Below are 17,843 nucleotides of genomic sequence, written 5' to 3'. Positions count from 1 at the left end.
GGCTGAACTTCAAGCTAAATTGAAGCAGGAAAGAGATGGTGAGGTTCGACCCGAAGGAGATCGCGCGCGTGAACATAGTATCCGCCTGCCAGCTTGCGATACTAAGGTATTCAAGGGCGACTGCCTATCTTGGCCAACATTTCGTGACCTATTTACGGCCATCTACAAAAACAACAGTCGTCTAAGCCCGGTAGAAAAGTTCTTCCACCTTAACCAAAAGACACAAGGATTCTCGTAAACCCACAAGTACAAATTTTGTTTAATCTGAAAAAGATAGATAGCGAGTACAGCAGCCCAATTAAAACCTTACAGCGCGACATAAATAATTGTTTAGCATCCCTAAAAACCCATCAAATTGGGATGCGATCTTCACCTATTTATTCTGGACAAAATTACCTGAAAATACGTTGGCTCTATGGGAGCAGAGCATTGACCACAAAACGGACATATCAAAGTGGGACGATATGGATAAATTCCTATCTAATCGGTTTCAGACACTTGAAACAGTGTCGGCATGGAATGTCACTTCTAAAGGGCAAAAACCGAACGCGTCGCGCTAATCGACAGAAACCCTACGAAAAGACATGGTGCTTTTCAAACAAAAGTATCTAAGCAAACAATAAAACCAATGTGTAAATGTGGAAATGCACTGAGCACAGATTACGCAATTGTTAACGCTTTTGCGATTTAACCCCGGTAGAAAGGATTAAATTCGTTAAATCCACAAATGGCTGCCTGAACTGTTTATCCCCAGGACACACAGTGACGAAGTGCACCAGTTCGTACAACTGTTCAAAATGCCACTCCCGTCACCACACGCTCCTGCATGTGGATACACTTCAGAAAACTGCGGTGCGCAACCCTACCAAAGATGCGGATAATACCCCGTCAACTTCGGCGCAGGCGCGGAAAAGCAGAAGTCGGGACAACAACCTTCCTCTACGAACCACAATGTCAAATCCTGCCATGCCAATTCCAGCACGGGTGAGCTTTAGGAACTGCTCGCGCACACATTCACCATAATGGTACCGACTTCTCCGCGCGGGAATTAATTGATTCTGGGCCTGAATGTTCCTTTAAAACTGAAAGACTGAAACGTAGAATCAATTTGCCAGCGAGGAAAATGCATACCCAGGTTTCAGGCATCACAAATGCGGTGTCAGCTCAGGTGAAAGAAGCATCCAACATTGACTTACGTTCAACAGCGGATCCCTGCTTCAGCCTGAGTACACCCGTTCTCGTTCTAGCTAAACTCACTGGGAATCTTCCATCCAATTCAACGCAATGATTATGCAGGCATTCCCAGACTTGGTTTTGGCAGACAAGAGGTTCCACGTCAACGAAGACGTAGACCTCATACTTGGCGGAGACGTATATCCCCAAATTATAATGAGCGGGATAAAAAGAATGTACTAAACACACTTTTGGCCCAAGAGACAGTGTTCGGTTGGATATTAACCGGTCGAATCGAAGCACCGAATCCAACGAAGAGCATCATGTCCTTCTACAACGAGGTTGCGTTAGACAACCAACTAAAAGCTTTCTGCGAGGTAGAAAATGTGCCCAAAAATAAAATATTAAATGAAGACGAAATGTATTGCGAACAACTATTTAAATAAACAACGCAACGAAGTGAGAACGGAAGGTGAACACAATTGTTGGGAATGAAACCAATTGTGTTTTGCGGAAAAGAAATAAAAACAAGATTATTAGTATTTAGACATAAAATTATGCATAATAATCAAAGTATGTCTTTATTTCGTCAATATTAATTATGACTTAATTTTTCTTTTCTAACTCCGACGCATTTCGACACGATATTGTGTCCTCTTCAGGGAGTAATTATCTTTATTTAAAACAAGAAAACACAATTATTTAATATTTAAAACACTTAGAATTTTTCACTTACATACCTTAATATATAGTTACACAATTTTTTAATGGGTGACATTTATTTACATTTATACAAACATTTAAACACTTAACATATAAAACCAAACATCCACACTCTATCCCAGCTGTTCGTCATATATTTGTTGGTAAGTGACTCCATCAAAAACTAGGTAATTATTATCACGCAGACAAAACTCAAGAGCAGCTTGAAAATTTTTCTTTGGAATTGATGTTTGATTTTGTAGAATTGCCCATTGTTGCATTATAGTTCGGATCGCTAGATGTATGGGTATGTTGGTAAAAAGTGATACCACATCAAAAGATACTAATATTTCATCCTCTCCTATTGAGATGTGCTTGAGGTTCTCCTTTAATTGTAATGAATTTTTGATGTTGTATGTTTCCGAGACGATGCTTTTTAATATTTTTCCTATAAATTTTGCCAATTTGTAATATGGAACATTCAGTAATGATGCAATGGGTCTTAGTGGGGTATCTATTTGTGTATTTTAGGGAGTCCGTATAGTCTTGGTGCCGTAGCTGCATGGCATGTCAGTTGGTGCTTTAGCTTTGCGTCAATACTTTTTTGTCTGTACATTTCGTTTACGAGTGCAGTATTCTTTCTTAACAATTATTGCGTCGGGTCAATTCTCATAGTATTATATGTTTGTTTGTCACTTAAAAGGTCTTTCATTTTATTATTGTATTCGGTTTTGTACATAATGACCGTTTTGTTACATTTATCTGTATTTGTGATAATTATTGATTGTTTGTGCTTGTTAACTATCTATTTTGTTTCTTCAAAAACTTTCAAAATTAATTTCTCTTTAGGTCCGCATTTTATTTTGTTTTTGTAACTGCTTATTCTACTCGCAATATTGGACCTAATCGTGTCTTTTTCCTTATCATCATCAATCATTTGTACGCCTTGTTCGATATCGGCAATCAAACGTATTGGCGAGAAAGATTTCTTTGATACTGGTAACGCAAACTTGTTCCCCAGTGATAGTAGCCAGCGGCACTCTTTTGGTATATTAATGTCCGTTTGGTTGATGAACCAATCCTCGTTCTTCTCAAAACCTCTCTCTATATGTGTTTGAATTTTGGAGTTAACTTGCTTGTCTAATATTTTTAATGTCTCTTAAATGTTGTTTGTGGTTTTCTGTAATTAGGCGAAAGTCTTTTTCATCAAATGTCTTCCGTAGGTCTTCGCAGATGTGGCCAATAGTTTTGAGTAACATTTTGAAGTTGGTGTACCGCTCATCATGATTTTGGCGTACACGTCCGCGCCGATTACGAGCCGATTAGGCGACGAAACATAAAATTTTAGATCTGCTAATCGCCTGAATTGCAATGGCGTAGCAATCTTTGGGTCCAGATTTGCTCGTGGACTTACTTTCGCATACCCCTCAACTACCGTCGCCAGTGTCGAGATCCGCTGGGTTACGCCATGTTTTCCACGAAAGGTTATGTGACGACTTTTACTGTGGCCACCCCCCGCACGATCCAGTTGAATTTCTCGCGCTAGCTCTTTGTCGATAGTCGTATTCGGAGAACACGGGTCAATGAGTGCCCGCACAAGGTGAAGTCGGCCACCGGACTCAATCTTGACTATGGTGGTAGGTGCTATAGGCTCGAGGGTGGTCAAAATTGGTGCATATGCAATTGAGGCTACTCTCCCTGCTCGAAATCCTTTCGGTGTTGAGCGTTGGAGGGTGAGCGATATGATCTCGTTGGCTCGATTAGGCTCTTTCCGCGTATACGGTTTGCTGGCGTTAGGAGCTATGTGATCATTGCGACGTTTGGACGGTCGGAAAGTATTTGATGCCGAGCCGCCCTGTCGCCAATTTTTCTGCGGAGCAGGACGAGATGCTGAGCTTACCAAACGTTGATGAACTGGTGTACCAAAGTCTCTACCTGTAAGGCTTCGTGGTATCGGCGGTTGGCAAGTATTTAATGTCAAGTCGCGCGACCGCCTTTCGTGTTGGAGCAGCGGGCGGAAAGTATTTAATGCCGCGCCACTGCCTTTTATTGGAAGAACGCCAACTGCCGCAGTTTGCTCTAACTCCTCTTCCTCAACCTGTTGAGCCCCCGATTTTGTCTCCTCAGTGACGTGAATTGACAAAGTGTCGTCAGAATCCTCGTCTACGTTGTGGCAGCGAGACTGCAGCGTTGTCGTCGTTTGCCACGGCCTCGATATGTAGGGTGGTGTGTTTCTCACCACAATAATGACAACGTGCCGTGCACGAGCACGTTTCCATGCGATGGAATGGCGACATACAGTTGGCGCAGTACTTGTGGATGAGTACCATCCTCAACCTCTCCTCTGGTGATCATCCGCTTTTATGTCCGGCTGCTGTCGCTTCCACTTAGTCCTCTTCTGCAGCTCCGTAAGGTATTCGTTCTTCCATCGTTGACAGAATGAATGATGCAATGCTTTCATCTTTTGCCATCGGTTGAAAACTGATGCTGGATTCTCGGTAACCTCAATCTCCGGGGGAGATATCATAGGAGCGCTTATAAGAAAGTGTCCAGGTGTCAACGGTTCTAAGCTCGATGGGTCGTTTGAAGCGGGACTGAGGGGTCTTGAGTTAAGACAAGCCTCAATTCGACATAAAAGTGTCGAAAACTCCTCAAACCTATATTTGAGTCGAGATTCTACTTTTCGAAAATGGGTTTTAAAGCTCTTCACGCCAGCCTCCCATAAGCCCCCCATGTGAGGAGCCGATACGGGTATGAAATGCTAGGAAAGTTCTTGATAGAAGTACTTGGAAAGAAGTGCAGTACGAGAATCAGATAGAAAAGCCTTAAATTCAGCCTTTAGGGATCTCGAAGCTCCAACGAAATTAGTTCCATTTTCTGAATATATGCTTTTAGGACATCCCCTACGCGAAATAAATCTAGAAAAGGCTGCTAGAAAGGTGGCAGTGCTAAGGTCAATTGTAGGTTCTAGATGAATGGCCTTCGTTGCGAACCAGACGAAAAGACATACGTACCCCTTTGTAATTACACAAGCTCTGCCTCTATAGTTTTTTATCTCGAAAGGTCCTGCGAAATCAACGCCGGTGTTTGTAAAGGCCCTAGAGAAAGTCGTGCGTTCTGAAGGTAGGGACGCCGTGATTTGAGATTGCGTTTGCTTTTTGTATATAGTGCATACCTTGCAATTGTGAATGACTGACTTGATCATAACCTTGATCCGAGGGATCCAATATTGTGCTCGAATGATGCGAATTGATATTTCATGGCAAAAACTTCACTAACAAGCGTGAATAATGGCAGTTATACGGCAGAAGGATTGGGTGCTTTTCTTTGTAACTGAGGTCTCGCGATGCTCCGAGACGACCTCCGATTCTTAGAACTCCGCTTGAGTCGATAAATGGGTTTAAGGTTAGAATTTCGCTTTTAGCGCTGATCGCAAGCCCAGATTTTAACTTCGAAACCTCCGCTGAAAAATGTTGTTGCTGGCAGAGGGCAATTATTCGCTGGGTTGTACCTTTTATTTCCTCCGGAGGGATTGATACAGAAGCTGCTTGGAACATTGATTTCTGAGTGGGTTGGGTCCTTTGGATGAAACGAGAGACGTACGATAGAACTCGTAAAGGCCTTGGAAGCGAAGAGAAGCGTTGGAGTATATCCGACACTTCAACGACTTTCGTTGCGTGGGAGAGCACGCGCTTTCCCTCTTCGTCGGTTTGGAAGACCGACTCTTGCTTTGGCCATTCTGACTTGCCTTCTTGCAGCCAAGAAGGGTCCTGCCGCCACACAGAATTGTCAATTAAATCCGGAGCTGTTACTCCACGGCTGGCTAAATCGTCTGGATTCGAGGATGAGTCCACGTGATACCAGTGATGCTGCTCCACCTTGTCGATGATTTTGGTAACCCTGTGGGACACGAAGGTTGACCAGGAGCATGGTGGTTTTCTCAGCCAAGCGGGCACGATAGTGGAGTCAGTCCAGAGATAAACCTGCAGGGACCTAAGATCGAGGTTACTGATGACTGATTCCATCATTTCGGCCAAGAGTACTGCTCCACATAATTCCAAGCCCGGAAGAGATATCGTTTCCACTGGAGCTATTCGAGTCTTGGCTAACAGCAGATTTATGTGGACCTCCTCGCCTTCTTCCACGCGCATATAAATGGCTGCCGCGTAGGCCTTTTCAGAGGCGTCACAAAACCCGTGGAGTTCTATTTTGTAGGCTAGAGAAAACTTAACCCATCGTGGGATACGGATGTTGTCAATTGCAGAATAATCCGTGGGGAATTTACGCCAACGTTCTAATGTGTTTGAAGACACTTGCTCATCCCAACCTGTTCCTTCTAACCAGACATTTTGCATCAACATTTTCGCTACAATAATTATTGGAGCTAGCCAACCGAGAGGATCGAATAGTTTCGCGATGGCCGACAGAATCTTACGTTTTGTCACTTCTTGCCCTTGATCGACGTCTGTAGAGGTGAAGTAGAACTGGTCTGAACAGGCATTCCACCGGATGCCAAGGGCTTTAACGCTGCTTGCATTTGCGAAGTCCAAAAAATCTTGGTTAGGCAAGTGGGCTACAGGAATGTCGCGCAAACCTTGTTTGCAATTGGCAGTCCACTTTCTAAGTGGGAAACCTGCCGAACATAAAGCCCCGGAAATTTCATCCCGCGCTTTGATGGTGGATTCTAAGTCGTGCCCACCTGCAAGTACGTCGTCGACGTATATATGTCGCGTTAAAATGGTGGGGGCGACCGGATGTGAGTCTTGAACATCGTCTGCCAATTGAAGCAATGTTCTTATTGCTAGGTAGGGAGCGCAGTTTACGCTGAAAGTGACCGCATGTAATTGGAATTGACGTATGGGTTCATCTGTGGACTCACGAAAAAGAATCCTTTGAAATTTCCCCTGTTGAGGATGGACAAATATTTGGAGATACATCTTCTCGATGTCGCTACTAAAGACGAATTTAAACAGTCTCCGTCTAAGAATCAAGATCGTAAGATCGCTTTGAAGGATGAGAGCGGGAAGCAGAGTATCGTTCAAACTCACACCATTGTCCGAGGGGCACGAAGCATTAAACACAACTCTCACCTTCGTAGAAGTGCTTTCTGGCTTGCTTACCGCATGATGGGGTAGGTAGTAGGACTCGGTCGGATTTTCGGACAGGCTTGGTCGGATTTCAGACATTAGACCTAACTGATCATATTCTTTAATGACTCTTGTATACTCCTCTCGTAAAGAGGGGTTTTTGGCTAGCCTGCCTTCACAACGAAAATATTGCGAGAACGCAGTTTTACGTGAACACCCTAAAGAAATATCTGCTAGGAAATTCTTTCGAAAGGGTAGAGAGACCGTATATCTCCCCGTATCCGTTCGCGTCGTAGTTGCTTTGTAAATTTCCTCGCAGTGTTCCTCATCGGCCGTACGGATCGCGTTCCTTGGGATATCTTCCAGTTCCCAAAATGCTGCCAGTCCTCTTTGTTTGCGTTGGTCCGTCCCGTAAGTATCCATCCGAATACCGTTTCCTGGGCGAGAAGATTACTCTTAAAGTCCTTCCGAATCCCGTCCAACATGATTTGCGGATAGACATCTCCAAGCACAAGATCCTTCGTTCGCAAAGAATCTGCTATCTGCTAGTTTAATTCCCGGGAAGTTTCGTTGGATAGCCGGGTCAATATCGACGGTTGGCAGATCGCCTGTCAATTGAGGTAACACTAAAGCCGTAGTGCTGATGGATACCGTTGTGTCAAGGGGTGAGCCTATATGGATAGGGCAAGCTAGGGTGGAATGAGCAGACACCGTATTGTTGATACCTGACACGGTAGCGTTCACTTTTTGGCTGGAAGCCCGATACGTCGGCGAAGCCGTTCGTAATAAATGAACACTCGGAGCCGGAATCTATTAAGGCTCGGGCCGAGTATACGGTATCACTATATCGCAGGTGGATTTGAGCAGTTCCCAGTAGGATCCCTTTATGTGTGTTCGAAAAACACGATTGGACTTGACTCGGAGAGTCACTGTTGGCGTGATTGCGACCATGTTCAGAAGTGGTTCGTTTGGAAGTAGTTCCGGTACCACTCGACGTTGAGCTCGAAGAGTCCTGTTTGGACGAAAAGGTTGCCTGAACTGGATTCAAATGCAGGAGAGTGTGATGTCGTGCGTGGCAAGTTGAACAGTTGTAGGCGCTGTTGCATTTCGCCACACCATGTCCGGAAGACAAACAGTACAGACACAAATTGTTCCTTCTCACATGCTTACTGCGATCAGACGGAGTCATCTTTAGGAAGCGTGAGCAGGATCGAATGTGGTGAGCGTCACGACTGCAGAGTTTGCATTTCGCATTTGATACGCTTGCCTGAAAAGTATTCAATTTTTTGCTGTTCCCCTCGTTATGTGATTTGGGGGGTTGGGATTTGGTCGGCTGTGCGCTTCGCAAATCAAAAACAGTTTCCAAAGTCTGGAATCGACTTGTCAGAAACTTGGTTGAAGGTTGAAGAGGATCTTTAATTGGTTATTAACCAGAATTCGCTTATTTTCGTAACGATCGGTCAGGTTTTTCCACGCGATTTCAAAACCTTCATTTGTAAGGCGACATTTGCTTACCACCTCTACTGAGGCGAGCCCTTGGTTCTTTATGTAAATGGCCGTGAATAAGTCGCGGAATGCTGGCCATGACAAATAATCTCCCTTAAAAACTTCGGTCTCGCAAGGCGGAAGCCTGATATTGCGTTCCCTAACCAAGTCATCGCTGGATTTTTCAGAGGTCTTATCTTTTTGCTTTGTAGCTAGGTCACCTATCAACTCTATGCACTTCATATAAGTCGTGTACGCTAACTTATACTTTTTCTTCGCTGCACTAGCATCTTTGTTCCACAGCTCTCTAGCCTCCTCCCTTTGGGTTTCGATGACTGATTGATTATGGTTTTCGAATTCACCAATTGATTGAAACTAGCCATTTTTTATAAGTTTGTTGGACGAAAAAAATTTGCTTTGAATTATTAAAAACTTGGACGAAATCCGAAAAATGCACGTAGTGCTAAAGTACTTTTATGATCAAAATTTACTTAAAATGGCGTTAAACTTAAGTAGCCTAGAGGTATCGTAAACTTTTTGCCGCTAAAAATTTCAAACTTGTTAACGAAATAGCACTGTGGTGCTCGAAACTCCCTTTTTCTTTTTGTAAATGGGGTGAATTTCAAAGAGCCTATAAATTTCAGTAAGAACGCCAACCAAAATCCCGAAAACTCACCAAAATCTAGAAATATTAGTATAATACAACTAAATAAGTGAGGAGAAAAATGAAAAAAAACACGAAATTTAAGTATAAAAATATTTATTTGTTATTTCAAAAATAATCACAAATTATTTCAAAAATAATTGCACACTTTATTTAAAATAAATACCGGTGAAAATGTATTTTTAAACTTCCTTTTTGACGTTTTCGGGATTTGCAGTACTAATTTCGGGATTTGCACTCCTATATCGAAGTTGCTCACCACCCACCACTATAACGCGCGTAGATACGCGAATTCGCCTCGTTTTGTTTTCTTATTTCCTTTGTTTTTCTTTACGCTTGTTTTTAATAATGCGATCGCAAATCGCTATTATTTTTAACTTAAATTGTTTTCAACAATAATAATTACGGAAATAAACTCGATGGGAGTGATTTTGGTGTTTTCTGAACTAAGTGGTAATAAATTAATTCATTTGAAGTGAATAGTGCAGTGCTATGTTGTTGTAAAACAAAAACAGTATCCAATGGGCAATTTAGGCCGTATGTTGGCGCGGCCAAAAAAATGTAATTGGCAACAATGCAACGCGTTAAAAAAACGATTATGAAAACAATTAATTTGGACACTTTTTCATATATTTATTTTAATTAATTTGGAAAGTTCTAATAAGCACTCACTGCAAAATAATTAAATTACCACTTTTTGTTTTGTTTATGTTCGACGGACACTATAAAGATGGCGCTAGCCGAAGATCTTTACATACAAATTGGTATTGGAAGACAAAAAAACACAAAAAACACGAAATCACTCGCGCACAATTTGAAATATTTTTTGGAAAATCCGCGGAAATCACTTAAACACCTTTTATTTCGTTTTCTTAGTTTATTCAATTATAAAATAAAATAGAAAAACTCACCTGTATTTTACTTTTTTGGTGTATGTGGGAGTAGGATGAATATGTATGTATGTATATGTGTAAATGTTCGGCACCTGTTGGCTTAAATTTGCCTTGATATCAAAGCTCTATTTTTTCTTTCCTTTACTTGTATGGTAAGCTGCTTGTTCGTTGAACGGCTACGAAGGACCATGAACACAATTGGCGGGAATGAAACCAATTGTGTTTCACGGAAAAGAAATAAAAACAAGATTATTAGTATTTATACATAAAAATATGTATAATAATCAAAGTGTGTCTTTATTTCGTCAATATTAATTATCACAATTAGAGGATTTTAGGAACTTCCGTTTTGATTGTAATTTGAATATCCAACGATGAAAAAACTCGCAAACGCAGGAACAGCTGGTGATTTGTTGACTTGCAAACTCAATCAGTGCCGACGGCAACTTCCAAATCGCCAACGAACCCGGAATTTTCTCTCTTAACGAAAGAACATGCTGGATCAAGAGGACGATTGGAAGTTAGCCGTTGCTTGCTGACAAACGAAAAAAAAATAAATTAAGTCGAGGGCGGCTACCCGGTAGGAAATTAATTAGGCCACTGACCTAAACAGAAGGTACACCGTGTCACTACCATTCAGGCAGGATTACCCTAATAATATTAATTTAGGACCGTCGCTGAAGTGCGCATGCTCTCAATCCTTCCGCGAATGAGGGGCGGCTAATAAAAAAAACCCAGATTTAGGTAAAGAGTATGTACGAGTGTTGTCAGAATATGAAACGCTCGGACATATGAGAAAAATCAAAAACAATATTCCATCCGACGATTCGGATAATTACTTCCTGCCCCACCACGCCTTTGTAATGGCAGAAAGTACAACCACCAAAGTACGCGTAGTATTTAATGCCTCGAGCCCTACAATGAATGGCACCAGCTTAAACGATATTCTCCTCCCAGACCCGGTTCTACAAGCCGAGTTACCCATACTTATCTTACGATGGAGACTATACCATTTCGTCTTCAATAGCGACATCGAAAAGATGTATCGACAAATTTGGGTTAACGAAAATCACACCAAATTTCAACGAATTGTGTATCGCACTTCCCCGAATGGCCCTATTAGTCTCTACGAATTAAATACGGTTACCTTCGGAGTGAATTGCGCTCCATATCTCGCGATAAGAACGCTCCTACATCTGGCTGACCACGTAGCAACACCCCTACAGCAGCTAGCATACTAAGAGAGAGTATGTACATAGATGATGTTTTATCTGGAGGACACACAATAGCGTCAACCATCAAAGCAAGAAAAGAGATTCCCGAAGCTTTACACTCAGCTGGCTTTCCATTACGCAAGTTGACTTCAAATTGTGAGGAAATTCTATAGGAGATCCCCAAAATGGATTTGCTCAGCGAGGACTTCCTAGCGTTCGAAGAAGCTACTTCGGTAAAGGCCCCGGGAATACGATGGAACGCTCACTCAGATGTATTTTATTTCAAAGCAGGAACCCTAGAGAATAGCGAAAACATCACCAAACGAGCAATCCTATCCGCTATAGCCAAACTTTACGACCCTTTAGGCTGGCTTGCGCCAATGGTCATTGTGGCAAAAATACTCATGCAGAGTATCTGGTTAGAAGGCACCGTTTGGCACGAACCAGTATCGACCAGTACGCTGGAACGATGAAAAACCTTCACCGACTAATACCTTGAGATCGATAAAATCAGGATACCTGGATGGATCAACTTTTCACCAGGAACCGACATCGAAATCCATGGATTTTGTGACGCATCCGAGAAGGCTTATGCAGCAGCCGTTTGCATGCGCGTGAAAACGGATAATGACATCTGGGCAAACCTGCTTCTAGCCAAAACCCGAGTAGCCCCAGTGAAAACTCTTTCTCATCCACGATTGGAACTTTGCGAAGCCGTGCTGTTAGCAGAAATCACAGAATCAATCTTCAGGAACCTCAAATTGGGACCAGCGAAAGTCCACCTTTGGACGGATTCAACTATCGTACTCGCATGGATATGAAAGCCGCCCTGTTCCTGGTCAACCTTCGTCGCACACCGGATCACCAAGATCATCGACGTGGTCGGTAGTAAAGACTGGCTTCCGCGGGGGGGGGGGGGGGGGGGGGAGGGCAGGACTTGTTGTTCTTTAACAACAAACATCTCAAACATTCATGCATCAAGCTTCCGAGTCCCGCAAAGAATAAGTCCCGGAATTAGAAAAAGTCAACTTTTCTACTGGCCTAGTGTGCTACTGCCCAGCTATCATTTCATTTCATTTCATTTATTTGCAGTCAATGGAATAAATCCTTACAGACTAAATATATTAAATAGTTCTTAAATTCAATGTAGAGCTAAAAGTATGAAACTTATATACATATATGGACCGGAGAACTTAAAATGGAGAGTTTAAAATAATTAGAAATTTAAACCTTGGTAGTGAAAAATCCAAAGAAATCGTAACGCTCAGTGAGTTAAAGTCACGTATAGCACGGGCAATAGGAGCATTACAGGCATAATTAGTTCTAAGATTATCACGATAAAAGGGATAGAAATTTTGGAGAGAACGTTGAAGGTCTTAAGGTTTAATAGCAAGAGACGAGAAGAATAAGGAGGCACAGGTTCAGAGAAGTTTAAAGGTCGAAGAGCATATTTAAGAAAGATCTTCTGTATACGCTCTATTCTATTTACAGCTTTCTGCTGGCTTGGCCTCCAAATAAAAACTGCATATTCCAACCGCGACCTAACACAGGCCGTGAATAATAACTTGATCGTATACGGATCTGAAAATTTTATAGTATTACGCCTAACGAAACCAAGCATAGAATATGATTTAGCAGTTATATAGTTTACGTGATTGTTAAACGAGAACTTACTATCAAAGATAATACCAAGATCTTTAATCTCGTTAACACACTGAAGCTCACAATTTGAAATTCTGTAAATCGTATGTAGTGTACTAGTTGTTATAAGTTATGTGGAAACATTTGGCGGAGTTCAAGGAAAGATGAGATTCCTAGCACCAGCGGTAGAGTTTGTTAATGTCATTTTGTAATGTTGAGGCATCATCTGGCCCCTTAATTGCCGAGAATAGCTTCAGGTCATCAGCGTAAAGCAAACACTTGGCGAACGAGAAGCAACTACTAATGTCGTTGATAAAAATAATAAAAAATAACGGTCCCAATATACTACCCTGGGGTACACCAGAAGTGGCAACAAAAGGCCTGGAGGATACACCATCAATATTAACAACACATTGCCTGTTAAATAAATAATAGGCAATCCATAGCAGAAACGAGGAATGAAAGCCAAGAGAAGCTAATTTTCCTAGTAAAACTCTATGAGAAACTCTATCAAAAGCTGTAGAGAAATCTGTGTAGATGCAATCCACTTGAAACCCACTAAAGATAGCAAGATTAGAAAAAGTTGGCCTGCCAGCGACAAATCCATGTTGATAGGGAGAAATGAGAGATTTAACAACAAACCTTAGCTTTGCATTGACGGCATGCTCAAAAATCTTGGAAATTGTAGGTAGCTTGGATATGCGCCTGTAGTTGCGGACATCGTTCTTGTTACCACTTTTAAAGACTGGGGTAATGGAATTTATTTTCCAATCATTAATGAACGTCCCAGAAGACAAGGATTTATTGAAGATCACTTAACGGATATATTAAAGCTGGACAGCACTTTAGCACTATAGGGCACAAGCCATCAGCATCAGACCGATAGGAGGATTTTAATTTATTAATGGCTTTACTAATATCCTCAGAAGAGAGACATAGCGATCCAAAGTTAACAGCACAGTCCTGACTCTTCGGAAATTCAAACATTTGATTATTATTATCTTCTGGGTCAAAATTCGATTTGAAAACTCCGCAAATAAATTGGCTGTTTCGGTTGGAGAATTCGCAGAATTGTCATCGAGAAAAACACCTGTTGAGACACTGGCGCAGTATTTTTTTTGACTTTATGTAATTCCAGAAAGATTTCGGATTCGACCTAATGCTCTACTCAATGTTACGAATGTAATTGGTGTATAGATACTTATCCAAATTGTTGAAACTCCTAAGATAAAACTTGTATTTAGTAAAAAACAAATGATTTTTCGAGTTTTTGAATTTTTTAAAGTATTTGTTCCTAAGATTCTTCAATTTCTTTAAGTCCTTTGAATACCATGGCAATTTATAGGGTATTTTTCTTTTAACCGGGACCCAATCCAAGCAGTGGTTGTATAAAATAGTTTTGAAAGTGTGGAAGCTATTAGCGGTATTAAGTCCCTCAAGTAGCTCCTCCCAGTTTATTTGAAATAAGCAATCATTAAAACCGGAGAAATCAAATGAATTAGAATTGAAAGAAACACTGCTTTCAAAATTCTTCGAAGCAAAACAATAAAAATTAACTGTAGTAATCAGAAGCAAATGATGCCTGTCACTAGCCGTAATAGGGTTCATGCACTCCCTTACTTCACAATTAATATTATCACTAATAAATACAAGATCTAAAAGTCTTTAGAGAATTAACATTATTTTTAATTTGAAATAAATTTAGGCTCAAAAATTATCAATGAGGTACAATTCATGATTTCCAGAAAGATTAGAAGGCGTAAGGCCGTTATTAGATAAACTGAGTGACTAATTGACATTACATAGGCTAAAATCACCTAGCACACAGAGATGGTTATCACTTAAGTCACTTAAACCTAAAGAAACAGTATTGTCTGTGTGAGCCTTGTATAACTCAAGTGCGTTCGAAGGTGGTACATATGATGCCATAACATACAGAAAACCTTGCGAGGTGGTGCCAGTTAAGCAAACGCAGATCTGGTCCAGCAAAGTATCATTAGTTTTTAGTTGCACTAAAGAAGCTCGAAGTTCACGTTTGACGGCAATTAAAACACCACCGCCTCGATTGAGGCCAGTTTTTTCTGCATCACGATCCTCGCGAAATACATTAAAAATGTTGGAGTCAAAAAACTCAGAATCAAAAAATTTTTCATTAAGCCATGTTTCCACGAATACGAAGATGTCATAATCTAACTGCGCGCTAAACTTGTACACCAAGTCAGCTTTGGTCCTCATGCCAGATAGATTTTGATAATACATTTTCAGTCCACTGATATTTTTAATAGGGGGGAAGTCACGCCTTCCTACCTCCGTAGCGGCTTCCGATGAGCCCTTCGAAAAAACTGAAAAGGCTTTACCACGATGTTCACCGGCCAAAGATCTGAGCATAACACCTTCTCATACGACGACTCAGGAACACCCAACTTGAAACTCACTCGAGTCAGAGTAGACAGCGAAACATCTTTTTTAACCAGTTTAGCACATGATAGAAATTTCGCCTCTATCTTTGTTTGCCTAGCCACATAATTTATAATATTAACCTCTGACACAGATGGTGAAAAAGAGGAAATATGAAGCCATTTATAGCGATCGCCAACATCAAGGTGAGTGCAAACACTAGTACCAATAATGCGAGCCTGTTTGTTATTATTATTATTCCTGCGCCCCCTACGCATCACCTCAGTCAACTGCCCATTTTCATTATCAACAATTTCGACAGCATCAACAATAGGCTCGTGGGGTGAAGTATTGTTATTGGATGGCTGGATGGGTCTAATGTTGTCATTCACCGTGACTGCTTTATTACTACTATTAACACCTTCAGGCATTGAAATTGTACCAGCGTCAGCATCACCATTGTCATTTTGAATTTTATGTTCATTTTTATCTTCATTTAAATTTTTATTTCTTCAATTCCTTTTATTTCGCACTGTTTTCCATTCGTTTGAGTTACCGGATTTGTCAACAGTAACCGGAGTTGGCGAAGTTAGTTGCGTAGGAGCCGCATTAACAATAGGCACCGCACTTGAAGAGGTAGCAACACTAGCAGTATCATGAGGCAGAATATTCGACGGTGGATGTGCATAGGAAGCAGTATCAGTCTGGTTGTATAGTCTCTCGACGTCTTTAGCAACGCCGTCGGCAGAGCCAGACGCAGTTGAAGTATTAGCAACAGCAGCATTATTAGGCATCAGTGTCGACGGTGGATGAACAGAACTGTCGACAGAGCCACTAGCGACTGTTGACACGCACGAAGAAGCTGACTGCTTTGATGTAGACGAGTTGCTGTTTACACAGCACAATTTCTCAAATTTCGTGAGCAAAGAGACAAAATAGAATTGTTCTCAGTGAGCTTACAATGCAAGTCACGAACCTCAGCTTGAAGAGAATCTGTTTTTTTGTCGTAAGCCCTCATTATCTTTATGCAAAACAGTCATAGCAGAAAGCAACAGAGAGTTAAAAATTTTCAACTCAGCAAAATTTTCATTAGCAGTTAGCGGATTAGGCATTTGCACTAGAGTAGCTTGTTGTTGTAACGAAGAGTTATGTGAAGCAAAATTGTCATTAGCTGATAGCGGATTAGGCATTTGCACTAGAGTAGCTTGTTGTTGTTGTAAAGAAGAGTTATGTGAAGTAATAGATTCGTCTTGTTGAGATGGAGTACACAAGCCACAAATGTAAATATTGTCAGCATTGTTTAGTTGGTTTAGGTCGGCAGACAAGCTACCAACAACACAACTCATATGGGAAATTTCTCTGCAATTTTCACATTGCACCGAAGTTTGGGCGCGATCCACTCTATGGCCACAAAAACAAGGCATAATATTGCAATTAATAAACTATGAAAAACATAGAAAAACTAAGAGCGTCAATGTCTCTATCACAATTTTAGATTGTAATTTTTATTGTTAAGCGACACTTAACAAAAGCACAAATTTAAAGAAAACATTAGAGCGCAGCAAACACACGTCTGTTCGCGTCAATCACTCAACAACCAGCTGATCAATAAACACAAGACAGGGTTGCACGTAACATTTAGCATAATGGTACATGCAGATAAAACCCGTCGTGAAAATTCATGTGAGGGATGGTTATGAGCTTTCGCACAATGCTAAATGTATAATTTCGTAGGCTCGTTTACGCTCGGCGTAACTCGCTTTCGTTTGCACTTGATTTTGGTTATTTTAACATACGTTTTTTAATAAAATAACACCTTTTTCACACGCAATAATGAAATATCTACTGACCAACTTAAATACGCAATGATTTGGGTGAGTGGCTTGAAATTACGTCCTTTCCAACCTCCCACGCTTATCACCAGCTCCAGTAATTTTGCGCGGACGGCTTGGAATCATGTCCTTCCAACCGCCCACACACCGCAATCCGACTTATTGTGTTAAACATACAACCGCTGCTCGAAATCACGTCCATTCCGACAGCACTAATTAATGATATAATACCTGATCAGAATATATATGTACTATAGCGAGAACAAGCCTCACCCAACCAACCTCACGGCCACTCGCCCCGGCACATCCATAAGATGCCACACCTCGTCGAACAAATAAAGCAGTCGCCCTGAGAGCGATCCGATGAGTAAGACGCTGGAACTTCGGCCTCTTCGTCGAGCCCAGGGAAATTCCCCCCAAACAAAAACTGCGAGTCTGGAACGAAGACCTCGGCCTCTTCGTCCAACCAAAAAAACTGCGAGTCAGGAACGGAGACCTCGGACTCTCCGTCCAACAAAACAACAAAAGAGCAAAAAAATGTTGCCCGTCTGAAACGGAGACCTCGGCCTCTTCGTCCAGCCTTATTAACCTTCGACTATATATTACTTTATGAATTTTTATATTTAAGAATTACGTATAATCCAATGGCAAGAAATATTCACTTATATCTTTTCATCACCCCTAATTTTCCATCCTAGCTTAGGTGACATGCTGAGCAAGTCGGGAAGGACTCCCGGTCATCCACGACGTTGGCA

General features: G+C 41.4%; 1 protein-coding gene across 27 annotated transcripts in view; it reads left to right on the top strand.

Moving 5' to 3' along the window:
- Positions 1 to 17,843, top strand: part of Tre1 (Trapped in endoderm 1) — a 713,802-nt gene that overhangs the window by 392,559 nt on the left and 303,400 nt on the right. The gene's annotated exons all lie outside the window — the stretch shown is intronic.

Source organism: Eurosta solidaginis, chromosome 4 (genome assembly GCF_040869045.1).
Source record: "Eurosta solidaginis isolate ZX-2024a chromosome 4, ASM4086904v1, whole genome shotgun sequence".
In the NCBI taxonomy this organism is placed as follows: Eukaryota; Metazoa; Arthropoda; class Insecta; order Diptera; family Tephritidae; genus Eurosta; species Eurosta solidaginis.
Note: the sequence above shows the minus strand (reverse complement) of the source record. Positions and strands in the feature narration are given on the sequence as shown.